Source organism: Mercenaria mercenaria, unplaced genomic scaffold (genome assembly GCF_021730395.1).
Source record: "Mercenaria mercenaria strain notata unplaced genomic scaffold, MADL_Memer_1 contig_2984, whole genome shotgun sequence".
NCBI lineage: Eukaryota > Metazoa > Mollusca > Bivalvia > Venerida > Veneridae > Mercenaria > Mercenaria mercenaria.
The window spans coordinates 20,182-33,300 of record NW_026461081.1 but is presented as its reverse complement, the minus strand read 5'-3'; the positions used below and the strand labels follow the sequence as shown (position 1 = coordinate 33,300).

Below are 13,119 nucleotides of genomic sequence, written 5' to 3'. Positions count from 1 at the left end.
ACATATCCGAGAAACGAATGTAACCATGTAGCCTGTGGATTATTCTTGATTTTCACAATATTTACATAAACATTTCTTTCCAGTCCTAATTAAATAGCTAATAAATGAAACAATAGACAGAAAGGTAAATGAAAACAAAAAAATGACAATTTTATTGTTAACAATTTCCGGCACTTTTCTACTGTTGCACATCCCATACGCAATAGTTATGTGTTTTACTTATATATATCCAGATGCTACTGTGTTACTGCAGAAAGATCCACATGTTTTTGCCAAGTTCATATTTTATACATCAGTTTAAAAAAATTTAAATGTTGCCTTTTGATGTGCAGCACCCAGGCCATGTATTTTTATCACAATGGTTTACCTTATTAACAGTCATTCTCTGTAACCATTGAGAAAATTGTGCCACGCATAGTCAAGCATTTTCTTCGAACTCCTGCCATACAATGATGGGATAGATGTAATAAATAAAAAACATTTATAACCTCAATTTGATAACTGGTTGCCATAGAAACGAACTGTATTTTTAAGAAAGTTACAAAATCCTGCCATACTCGGACGCTTGGTACAGTAATTTGATTTTTATCCATAATATCATTTAACATCTTTATTTTTTATATTGATATGCATCAAAATAGTTTAACTCATGTTCAGCATTCACTCAACATTCACGATACCAGCTAAAACGATTTATAAGGCATCATTAAGGCCCTTAAATGTAACAAAAAAGTGTTTAAAAGGTGCTTACTTTTGGTAAATGTTATTTGAATATGCATCTGGTTTGCATAAATTGATATACTGGGATAAATTGGCAGAAAATTGAACTTATATAAATATCAATAACATATTTGGGAATCTATCTAGTTTCCCCATAAACACGATTTAATATAAAGCTTATTTCCCTTTTCTCCTACATGATTTATCCCCCTTTGATGATCTTCACAGAGGAGATATAGGCAACATTAAAAAAAAATTATGGCGGAGAGCTATCTTTGCCACGAGTTTTTAGTGTCATTGTCGTGTTATATCAATGGTTTATCGTTAGGAATCATAATAAATGATTGCAGAAGACGAACTTTGTGTATATTTATCAGATTCAGGTTGCATTGATCTTAATTCGTACTCGAAACCTGTTGTTTTTGTTTACGTGAATTGAAACTGAAAGTTAAACGGTGTTACACAGTGACAGTGTGTTAAACATTTAAAACAACGTGTGTTATTCTGAATACACATTCAGGGACTACGGAAAAATATGAGCGACAGATCTCTGGAGAAAATTTGTTGACAATTATTTCAGCAATCGAAGTTACCGTTTATTTTCCACAGGCACAGGTAAGGTACTCGTAAATAAGTTTTAACATGTTTTATCAGTGTTTGTGATATGACAATTTTCATGTATCTACTTTAGTTTGTATTCAGACTCTATGATTTGTTCATAGGAAATACCAGAAATACCTTACAACAGTATTTTAAGCTTAGTATTACATGTAGTCAAAATAATTTGATGATCAGATTGGTATATAAATTTGTGACAGGGAAGTCAAAACGTTAGTTCTGGCTACCATAACTTAACTGACGCCATTTTTATATTCTAATAGTCACATCCGTTAGAGATCAGTAACATTAACAGCTGAAGCTAGATTTTTTTAGCTGTGAAACTGTCAATACTCTGAAAGACCAAAATAATGGCAGATATATCACAATACACAGTCGTGTAATGTTATTGGTTTTATCGCTTGCACGTTATGCTGTGTAGATGAGGCCAACTTTTTTTTATTTTCTGGTTTACGGGAGATTTTTCAAAAAATTAGGGTCGGGGGGGACAAATAAAAATAAAAATAAAAGTCCCAATTTTGAGCAGTCGACCAAATAAATAAAAATAAAACATCCAAAAGGATACAATTTTTTTATTTTTTGTAAACCACAGAAAAAGAAAGCTTGCAAGCTTAAATTGCATACACACTCACAAATGACCTATTCTGAACTGGTTTATATCTCATCATCTCAGTATACTGTTGTTTTCTTTATGTGTAGCTTGTATGAATAATGCCATTTTCAAAGTCACCAAGGATATGCACTATTTGTGTTTTTGTATGTATCTATTTTGAAGTAAAAATAGACTTGTGGAAACATTTTTCATTATTAAATATACATATACCACTGTTGACATTATCATATCATAAGACCACTGCATAATGTTTATTATTTAAACATGAATAAAAACTGCTTTAAAATGGGGATATGCAATGACTACTTTAGGTCTGCATCCTGCATATATGCATATTGATTGGCTGGAGATGGAGTCTTAAAAGACAGGCATTGTCATACTAGAAATGAAAAATTATGAATTGATAAATATTATGCACACTCAGTGACACTGGCTTTAAAATTAAATTGCTTTGGTTAAGTTTCAGTGGCTTGAATATTGTTTTATATTTTGCTGACTGTCAGTGCCACCAATATTGTACGACAAGCCAAAACAATCTGAATTTTGGTTCAGCTCAAATGTGTACAAAATAACAACCTTATCGGCCGATGTTCAGACAACATTATCGGAGATTTATAAGACCCTTCACTGAGATGGGATTTGGAAATAATAAGTTATGAGTCCGAAATAACATTTATTACTGGGTATGTCATTATATGTTCCTCAGTGTCAAAGGCACATGTGGCATATAGTGTCTGAATGTTTGTCCCAAACATACTTTCAAAGGGTCTTCTTACAGATTTTGTTGGTATACTTATTAAGTGAACATGACAATATATTGCTCGGAGTTTCATGTTTCATAATTATCTTTTGAGTTATAGTACCTGGCTAGAACTTGATCCTAGGAAATATTGAGATAATCTTTTATATATGGCCAATATCTCCACTGGATTAGATTGCCCGTCACAAATATTAAACAACCGTTAATCTGACGGTCCAATTATTTTGACTAGCTTGAATCTTTTATCACATGTATCATTGTCAAGCATTTGCAGGGACATGTCATTTTACATTGAAATTGCACTTTGTTTTGAACAGCTCTACTGAAAATTGTGGTATTAGTTAGTTTTTCTTCTCTAACCCTCAAGACTTCAAAGTAAAAAAAAATATGTTTAGCAAGTTGATACTCACTTTTGCTCTTCCGTTTTCCCATTTCTTTGGTTTTTGTTTCCTTTTTATCAATTGTTGTATTTTTCTGACAGTCCCACATGAATTCGATCGTTGTCCAATTATAATATACAGACAACAAATCTTGTACATGTGATACGCCAGATTTTTCAACATCTGGACAGCTTTGATACTGATAGTGAAGGCCATTTTTCGTAGGTGATTACTCCTAATGTTGAGCTTTAGGTGCCGTAATTTCTACTCAGATCCAATTTCTTTACAACACTTGTTATCTCTGCCAACTCATTCCAAAGATTATTGTCTGTAAACTTGTACATTTTTCCAATTTAATTTCACACAATTTACATTTATGCAGGCCGCCATTTTTCATGCGTCTACCGATCTAGATTAAAAACCTCTACCATACAGTTAAACTTTTATTTTTGGCAGCAGCAATTATGGACGGTCGGCGGGTAAAATGAAAATAAAAGTACTGAAAATGACTTTTATTTTTATTTTGTTTTGTCAAAAAATAGGGTCGGCGCTCCCGTAAACCAGAAAATTAAAAAATGCTGGCCTGACTGATGTGGTAAACAATAACGTTATGCTGTGTAGATGTCAGACTGATGTGGTAAACAATAATCATGTACAGTACATACCTACATTCATTGCATTGGTTTAGATCACCGAATAATTTCGTAATTTTGGAAATCATTTGATAAATTTTACTTAAAGCAATATAAATAATTTTATCAGGAATTTAATTTCCTTTTGCTACAAGTAAGTTTTGTTTGAATCTTTGGCGAGCTTTTGACATATTTGCATTTAAACATATAGCTTGTAGCATGTCAGCTGTGATGAACATTTCAGCAGAATTTTCTCCACTATTTGGGTCTTAAAGTGTTTGACACAAGTGGAGGTATTGCCCTTATGAAACAATTATCTCGATACTTCCTAGGATTGCGTCAAATTAGTTTGACTATGATTTCAAGATGAAAAATATGTTCCTGGACTCCTACATTTTACAAATCAGACCTGTTTTGTAGGATGCTAAAGTTATGTCCTAGATTTTGACATATACAGTATATACACATTACACATTTTCATTTTTTGTGTGTGACCATGTTTTTTATTTATTTTAAAGTTTTTTGTTGGTTATTTGTTCTTCAAATATATCCAGCACCAGATATGCGAAAACATAATTAAGATTAAATGATCTGTCACAACATAATTTGATATCATTGTGTCTTATGTATTTTGTGCCAGTTGGATTTGCAATATTTATGTTGTGTCTTGACAGTTATTTATGTTTCAAAAGGAAATAACTATCAATCCATGAACAATTTAGATTCATGTTTTAATAGGTGAATATTGGTTAAATATTTGATTTGTCAGTTTGCAAGAAGATTAAAGAATGATGTAAATGACACACAACATCTGGAAAGAGAAGGTCCATGCCCCTAGACAAAAAAAAAATGAAATTTTAGCTCCATTGTCATTGAAGTACTGTAACAGGATAATTTAATGTTTGAAAACAGTGTATAATATTCAATTTCCTGTCTTAGAAATAAAATTGTATGTAAGATTCCCTGTAAACAACACAGTAATAAGTGTACAAAGCAATGGGAGCATTACAATTTTTATGCCCCCACTTTTGGGGGGGGAGTGGCATATAGATTTGCTCTTGTCCGTCCGTCCTTACGAAAATGTTGTGTCACGCGTAACTCTGAAACTATTTGACGTAGTCACAAAACTTTACAGGCATGTTGGTCAGCATGTGTAGTTGTGCACCTGGGGTTTCGCGTCCGGATTCATCCAGTCCTGTAGGAGTTATGGCCCCTGACTTAGTAAAAAAATTGGTCATTTTAATGTTGTGTCGCGCATAGCTCCAAAAGTATTTGACCTAGAGTCACCAAAGTTTACAGGAATGTTGGTTAGCATGTGCAGTTGTGCACCTGGGGTTTCGCGTCCAGATTCATCCAGTCATGTAGGAGTTATGGCCCCTGACTTAGTAAAAATTGGTCATTTTAATGTTGTGTCGCGCATAGCTCCAAAAGTATTTGACCTAGAGTCACCAAAGTTTACAGGAATGTTGGTCAGCATGTGCAGTTCTGCACCTGGGCTTTCACATCCATATTCATTCAGTCATGTAGGAGTTCTGGCCCCTGACCTGGGAAAAAATGGTCATTTTAAAGGGATGTAGTGGGGGCATTTGTGTCCCATGGACACATATCTAGTTTGTCAAAATTCTATACACCTATTTAAAAAAAAACAGGATGTATTATGGGAATGCGGGCCTGTCGGGCAGACGGACATAACTTCTTCATGTATAGACTAGAGGGATTTTGATGTAACTTGGGACAGTTGTTCGCCATCATGTGACGAGTGACATGTACAAAAACAAGGTCCTAGGATTAATGTCAAGGTCGCGCTTGCGGGCTGTCCGGTGGGTGGCCTGGCAGATGGCGTTTACAGACTTTGTATCATCTCTTCTTCATGCATGCAGGGATTTGAATGTAACTTGACACAATTGTTCACCATCAGGAAACATAGTGTCATGCGCAAGAACCAGGTCCCTGAGGTCAAGGTCACACTTATAGGCCAAAGGTCAGATACAAGAATGACTTTGTCCGGAGCATTTCTTTTTCATACAGGAGGGAAATCAGGGAATTAGATGTAAATTGGCACATTTGTACACAGTCATGAGGCAGAGTTGAGGTCTTGGCACATGTTTGACTTATACTATTCAGATGACTAGGCATGATTGTGGAAGACATGCACTTTTTTTTTCAAAAGCAGCTCTAGTTAAAGTTACTGAAAGTTTACTACAGTACATGTGTATTTTCATTATCATAACCATTTAAAAAATGAAGTACCGGTATTTCACTGTGTACATACATTTTTCGTAGTATGCTATTAGATACGCATATCTACTTGTATTAGTCAATACTGATTTCCTGTGTTACTGTGTTATATGACTTGATGTGCATGCACAGAAATATACATGTCAAATGACAGAAATGTGTGTCCTAGATGTGGTAAAATTATTTAAACAAAACACATAACAGACATCAACATGATCAATGACATTTTAAAACATTTTTATTCAGGCATTTCCCCAAATGGTAGGAGAATTTTGATAGAGATTCTGCATATGACAGACTACAATATATTAAGGTAAATTTATATACAATATATGCTCATGTGTAACAACAATTTCTTGGCTTAAATTTTGTCCTTATCATTATCTGAAATACCATATCACTTTGCATATTGTACCTTTAAATTAGTATTCTGTCATCACAGCCACATACCCCCTTAATTATGCCCCTTTTAGTGTTCAGTTTTAACTAAAATTCTGCAGAAATTACATGTTACCAGGTTTCTGAGAAACTGTTTGACTGCATTTAGGATCATTGTTACAATAATGCTATCATAGAATGATTCACAGGGCAGGTTTTATAATTCAAGCTGACATTTTGTCAACGCCCGGGTTTCACTAAGTATAAATTTTGTGGAAAGTTTTGCATGTAAGCAGGTTTCTCATGAACTGGTGTACTTAACACTTTCAGACTTTTCATTTATAAGTCTTTGCCACCTTGAATTGACCATTCAGAACTTGGTTTCACATCATTCTCTGGCTTACAGTTTACCAAAGTTTGCCCATTTTTAAACTTACACAATTTTTGTAAAGCTTTTGTATGTAAGCAGATATTGTGTGGAAGGATTTCAAACAGTTGAAAGTGCTGCCTTTTACCAGTTCTTGTTAGAACTCAAAGGCTCAGGATGATTATTGTGATCGCTCACCATCTGGCATCCTTCTACCCTTCCGTCCACACTTTCCTTTAAATAACATCTCCTCCTAGTTTTGATAAAACTTCACCGGGATGTTACTTGGATGTTCTTCTTTGAAAATTGTTCAAAGAATTGAATTCCATATAGAACTCTGGAAATTGCCATGCCAACAAAAAGGAAAAACTTGAAAATCTTGTCAAAAACTACAGGTCATAGGGCTTTTATGTTTGATATGTAGCATCATCTAGTGGTCCTGTACCAAGATTGTTCAAATTATTCCCCTTGGGTCAAATATGGCCAGACCCTGGGGAGAGAGTCAAATGGCTTACATAGACTTATATTGGGAACACTTTGAAAATCTTCTTGGCAAAAAACACAAACCATAGGGCCTCAATATTTGGCATGTGGCATCATCTAAAGGTCCTCTATAAGAATTGTTCAAGTTATGCCCCTGGGGTGAAAAGAGGCCCTGTCCCGGGGGTACCAAGTTTTACATAGACTTGTAGGAAACAACATAAAAAATCTTCTTGTCTGAAACCTCAAGACCTAGACCCTTTAATATTTGGAATGTAGCATTGCCTTGTAGATCTCTACCAAGACTGTTCAAATTATGCCCCTGGGGTGAAAAGAGGCCCCGTACCGGGGGTCCTAAGTTTTACATAGACTTAAATAGGAAAAACAAATTGTCTGAAACTGCAAGGCCTAGACTTTTGAATTTTGGTATGTTGCATTGCCTAGTGGTACTTTACAAAGAATGTTCAAATTATGCCTCTAGGGTAAAAAGAGGCCCTGCCCTGTTATAAATTAACTTCAAGTGGTATATGTAATGGAATTAGGAAACCTGTTGTTTCCCTTTTATAAATTATATTTAATTTTATTTTATTTGATTTTCAGGAGCAGTAGCGAAGTTATCAACCATTGTATTCTAGTGTCTGTAGGACAACTACACAAGGACTTTTTCAACAATAAAAGCTGTCCACACTCAGCAAAATGACTTGAACATAAAAAGGCTAAGCATGTATATGCCGATACTTCATTCAACATGTTCCACTCAAAGGAAATGCTGCCTTTGCTCAACAATAATGAGAGTATAGCTGAAAGTACTGTATTACTACACTTGTGTAAGAATGAGTAATTTTAGAAACAAAATGTAGAATCAGCTTCAATTTCGAACAAAAGAACTTCGAGAAAGAATTTTAACACAGATAAAATGGCATGAACAAAGTCGAACCCTTTGTGGCAGTGGAGGAAATGAGACTGTCGGGAAAGTTTACCAGACATAAAAGCTCCTACTTCTCTCGTTTTCATCAACTCGAAAAGACAACAGATGTTGAAGATTATGACTCGGATGTTAAAGAAGATGGAAAGAAACTATCCGGTCAAAAAGTTCTTTCAAGTCTCAATTGACAGCACCCACTAAAGACAAAATATGACTACTTCCATGGCTGACAATTTAAAGTTAGCAGAAGAATTAAGAAATAATTTATAGCAAAACCGTTTTTTACTTCGTTTTTTTCACAGTGGGAGTTTTAGGTCAAGCAAGAGCAGTTATTTCATATAACATTTAACAGTCAGATTGTATAGTGTTTAAACACGTCTTGCTAGAAGTTATTGCTATTCTAACATATCTGGTATGTAAAAGTTATATCAAACATGACGGAACTGTTTATTTTGCACATGTATAATGTGTATGGCACCAAATGTTAGGTCGTCACATTCTTTGTCAGTACCAGAAATGGTATGCATGCACATTGAACTGGCGTTTCCAATGTTGGCAAAACCCATCTGATATTCCCCATGCCAGATGAATTCGTGCTGTTAATGACAACTAAAGATTCATGCACATATATCGTTTATGTAAAATTCGAAAAAGTCAGATATATTGATAGTTTCTCTACGTTCCTTGTAGTATATTTCTTGATTCAAAAGATGTTACTTTATGGTGATAACACAACGTTACACTACAAATGATAAAGCTAAAATAGAACTTTATTATTGTGCATCACTGAAAGGTCATGACATCACTTCTGCTCACAGACATCTATTTCTCGCACTTTACAAACTTTAAGAAAGAGTGCTACAAAGAAAGTATTTCTATTTGCTTTATCTATTTTTTTATTTGTAAAATACTGTGTGCATGGAAACTAGTCTGTCAGAATATAAAACTTTTATGTACAAGACAAGCAAGAAAAACCTTCAGTCATGTGTTTAAAATTCAGATAGAAATATCCGTCCCTCGGCCACCTGAGCATGGGTGCATGGTAACGAGGATTGTAGAGTTGCCGCCCAGTGTGCAGGTGCCCTCGGGATGGATATTTCTATCTGATTCGTATAATAAATGACATATATCATTAATACATCTTGCAGAATAGTTCCATTAAGGCACAAATGAAAGAGAAAGCGTACAGCAAATAACTAGCTCAGGGTATGTGTAAATTAATCAAGAAAGTTGTGTTTTGTGAAGTTAATCAAGAAAGTTGTGTTTTGTGATATTTTGTTTAAAAACATGTTTTCTAAGTAAAATATTTTATCAAATTTGAAGCGCTGGTTCTTGATAAATACATGGTGCTCCATTGAAGTGACATCAGCATTAACATAGAAACATTATGAAGGGGTTATACCCAAGCAGAATAATTTCACAAGGGCCTAGCCGAATAACACTGCATATAATAGTTTAGTTTTATTAACTCACCTGTCACGTAGTGACAGGGTGAGCTTTTGTGATTGCCCTTCGTCCATCCACAATTTCTTATCTGCACGATAGTGGTTTCATTCATGATTTTATCTTAACCAAACTTGCACACATTTTGTATCACCATTAGATCTTGGTTCCTTTCTGGAACTGACCAGATCTTATTATGGGTTCCAGGGTTATGGCCCCTGAAAGGGCCAAAATTAGCTATTTTGACCTTGTCTGCGCAATAGCAGCTTCATTTATGATTTGATTTTAACCAAACTTGCACACGACTTGTATCACCGCAAGATCTTGATTCTTTTGTTGAACTTGCCAGATTCCAGTATGGGTTCCAGAGTTACGGCCCCTGATAGGGCCAGAATCAGCTATTTTGACCTTGTTTGCACAATAGCAGCTTCGTTTATGATTTGAATTTAATCAAACTGCATAAAAACTTGTGTCACCATATTAAGATCTTGGTTCTTTTCTTGAACCGGCCAGATCCCATTTTGGGTTCCAGAGTTATGACCCCTGCAAGGGTCAGAATTAGCTATTTTGACTTTGTCTGCACAATAGCAGCCTCATTTATGATTTGGTTTTAACCAAATTTGCACACATCTTGTATCACCATAAGATTTCAGTTCCTTTTTATACGCCCTAAGAGACGTATTATGTTACCGCCTAGGTGTCTGGTCCCATTATTCAATAAATTCTTCGAATAGTCGAGCACGCTGTCATCAGTCAGCTCTTGTATTTGGCAGATTCTTCTTTCGTTCACTTACATTTTTTTTAATTACTTCCCTTTTATTTTACTATAAATAGCTTATTTAGTAACTTTTAATTATTGGCCATAGGGAAAACCAGAGACCACTTTCCTGTGGTACAACATGGATGGTACCTCCAATTTATAAGTGTATTTTGACATATCTGTACCTTTAAGAAAATTTCAACTGTATCTTCTCATGATTCTTTTGATTAAACTTGATAATGATTGTTTTACCTTTTTGTCCTTATGTGCAATGATGACAGTTGAGCGATATAGGGCCATTATGGCCCTCTTGTATACTGAAACATAATATACTATTTCAGGTCAACAAGAATATAGGGAAGCGCTACTTTATAGTAAATTTACAAATTATGTAAAATTGTTGCAGTGTTAATACACTCTGAATCAATAATAACTAGAGCCTTGATATCTGGCATGATATATCAAAGTTAAAATGTCTTCTGTAATTATTCATCCACCAACACAGTTGTTGTTATATGGATGGTGTCTGTCAATCTGTCCTTCCGTCCATAACACTTATGTCTGCTCTATATCTCCTTAACCCCTTGAAGGATTTTCATGAAACTTTAGTCAAACAATCACCTCATCAAGATAATGTGCACAACTTATGGGTTAGCCATGTCTGCTCAGGGTCAAGGTCACAACTCGAGGTCAGTGGTTTGAGCCGTCCATTTTGTGTCCGCTCTGTATCTCCTAAACCCTGAGAAGGGTTTTCATGAAACCTGGGTCAAATAATCACCTCATGAAGACAATGTGCAGAACTCACTGGCCAGCCATGTCTGCTCAAGGTCAAGGTTACAACTCAAGGTCAAAGGTTTGAACTCTGAATCTCATTAACCATTGAAGAGTTTTCATTAAACTTCGGTCAAATGGTCACCTCATCCAGAACTCATAAGTAAGCTATGTCGGCTCAAGGTCTACACTCATTTATGCAAAAAAAGAAAGATTGCTTTATGCATAGCAAAGTAAAAGCCTGGGGAAGCTCTAAAATAACCCTTGACCCCCTAAGTGTGACCTTGATATTAGAGATAGGGACTTGAGGTTTGCACTCTGTCCTACAGAGATGAACATTTTTGCCAAAGATAAAAAAAATTGCTACTTACTTATCAAAGTTGTGGCCTGGACAAGCTCTAAAACGACCTTTGACCCCTAACTGTGACCTTGACCTTTAAGATAGGAACCTGGGATTTGCACTTGACACTCCGTCTCATTGAGTTAACATTCATACCAAATTTAAAGAAGATTTCTCAACACATTCCAAAGTTATGGGCCATACAAGATCTGATATGACCTTTGACCTCCAACTGTGACCTTGACCTTTGAGATTGGAACCCGGGGTTTGTGCATGAAACTTTGTTCCACTGATGTTAATATTCATGCCAAATATAAACAAGATTGCTCCATGCATGTCAAAGTTATGGTCTTGACAAACGTTATTTAATTTTTTTAAAAAATGAAAATATGCATATTTTGTTTCCATGGTAACAACATTTTTGAAGTAGATTCCCAGAACTTTTATTTCATATTCTGTAACAACAAGTATTTTCCTTTCATAGACTAAGGCTTTTTGTTCCCAATGTGTCCGCAGGAAATAACAGCAGTTAGTTAAAGATTACGCAAAATCAATGTTTTTCATATACAAGGACTACCCCACAATTCTGAGTGTTCGCTTGACAATCACAACTGTTTAATTTATATACAGACTGGTCATTTTTTCTTTTAAAACAATGTATTTTAACACAATAATCCCATTTTTATTTTTTTCTGTTTGTTCCTAAAAATAAACAAGGGTTAAAAAGTGGGATTTCTTGCCAAAAATATGCTGGAATCCTAGCATAGAATGTACCTGTTTGTTACCATGGCAACAGAAGCACGTATCACTAAAAAAGAAGTAGATTGATATAGTATGCATCAAATAATGACAATATGCAAATTTTTAGGAAAATCGAAGGTCATGCCTGCCAAACCCCCTATATAGCTGTTTAAGTCATTACAGAGAATGACTGTTAATATCTGTTATTTTTATCATTTCTTTTAATATGTCCCTTCTGCACTAACCATTGTCTTCAAGGTCTGTAATATTGTAAAACAGTAATTCGCACACTTTCTAGGTAATCAACATAAAATCAGTGTCAAAGCATTTGAATATAATTGTTTTCATTTTCTTAATATAAAGATACAAAATTAATGTACTTCATGTTTTTACTGACTGATACAATATACTGATAAATTTGTATTTCAATGTTTGTTATCAAAGTAAATTTTCGTTCTATTTTTACAGTGTTAACATTACAAAGCTATCACACATTTATTACTAAAACATATCTAAAACATTATCTTTAATGGATATATGTACTTAGTAAATTGAGGGATACACAAAGCTACAGGAAAGAAATGTTTATGCCAGGCTGACAAAGTCCAGAAGGTTCACATCTTGTCAGGAATGTCAGTCTTCTGGGACTACCGCAGGGTAAGACAGGTCAAACAACTGTACATACTCAAACTTCTCTCTACCAAAACTGAAAATGAAAATTATACAAACATTTTTCCCTTAATTTTTGTACAAAATATGACCTGTACATTTAATACAGACTTTTTACATTTATTAATTTAATCTAAATATAATAAAATTAATAAAATATATCATAACTCATTTTATGTTTAAAATTGTAATCATTAATAAACATGAACCTGAAGTGTTCTAATTTATAAAGCTGCAATTAATATAAAAAAAAAACCCTGCAACTATTGTATATATTAAAAACA

The 13,119-nt window shown here is 34.5% G+C and overlaps 1 long non-coding RNA gene across 1 annotated transcript; it reads left to right on the top strand.

Annotated features, from left to right (window-relative positions):
* The first annotated feature begins 707 nt into the window (after positions 1-707).
* On the top strand, positions 708-9,433 carry LOC128552641 (uncharacterized). Its single transcript, XR_008369133.1, has 3 exons — positions 708-1,335; positions 6,208-6,274; positions 7,787-9,433. It is a non-coding gene; the product is annotated as an uncharacterized LOC128552641 (long non-coding RNA).
* The last annotated feature ends 3,686 nt before the right edge of the window (positions 9,434-13,119 follow it).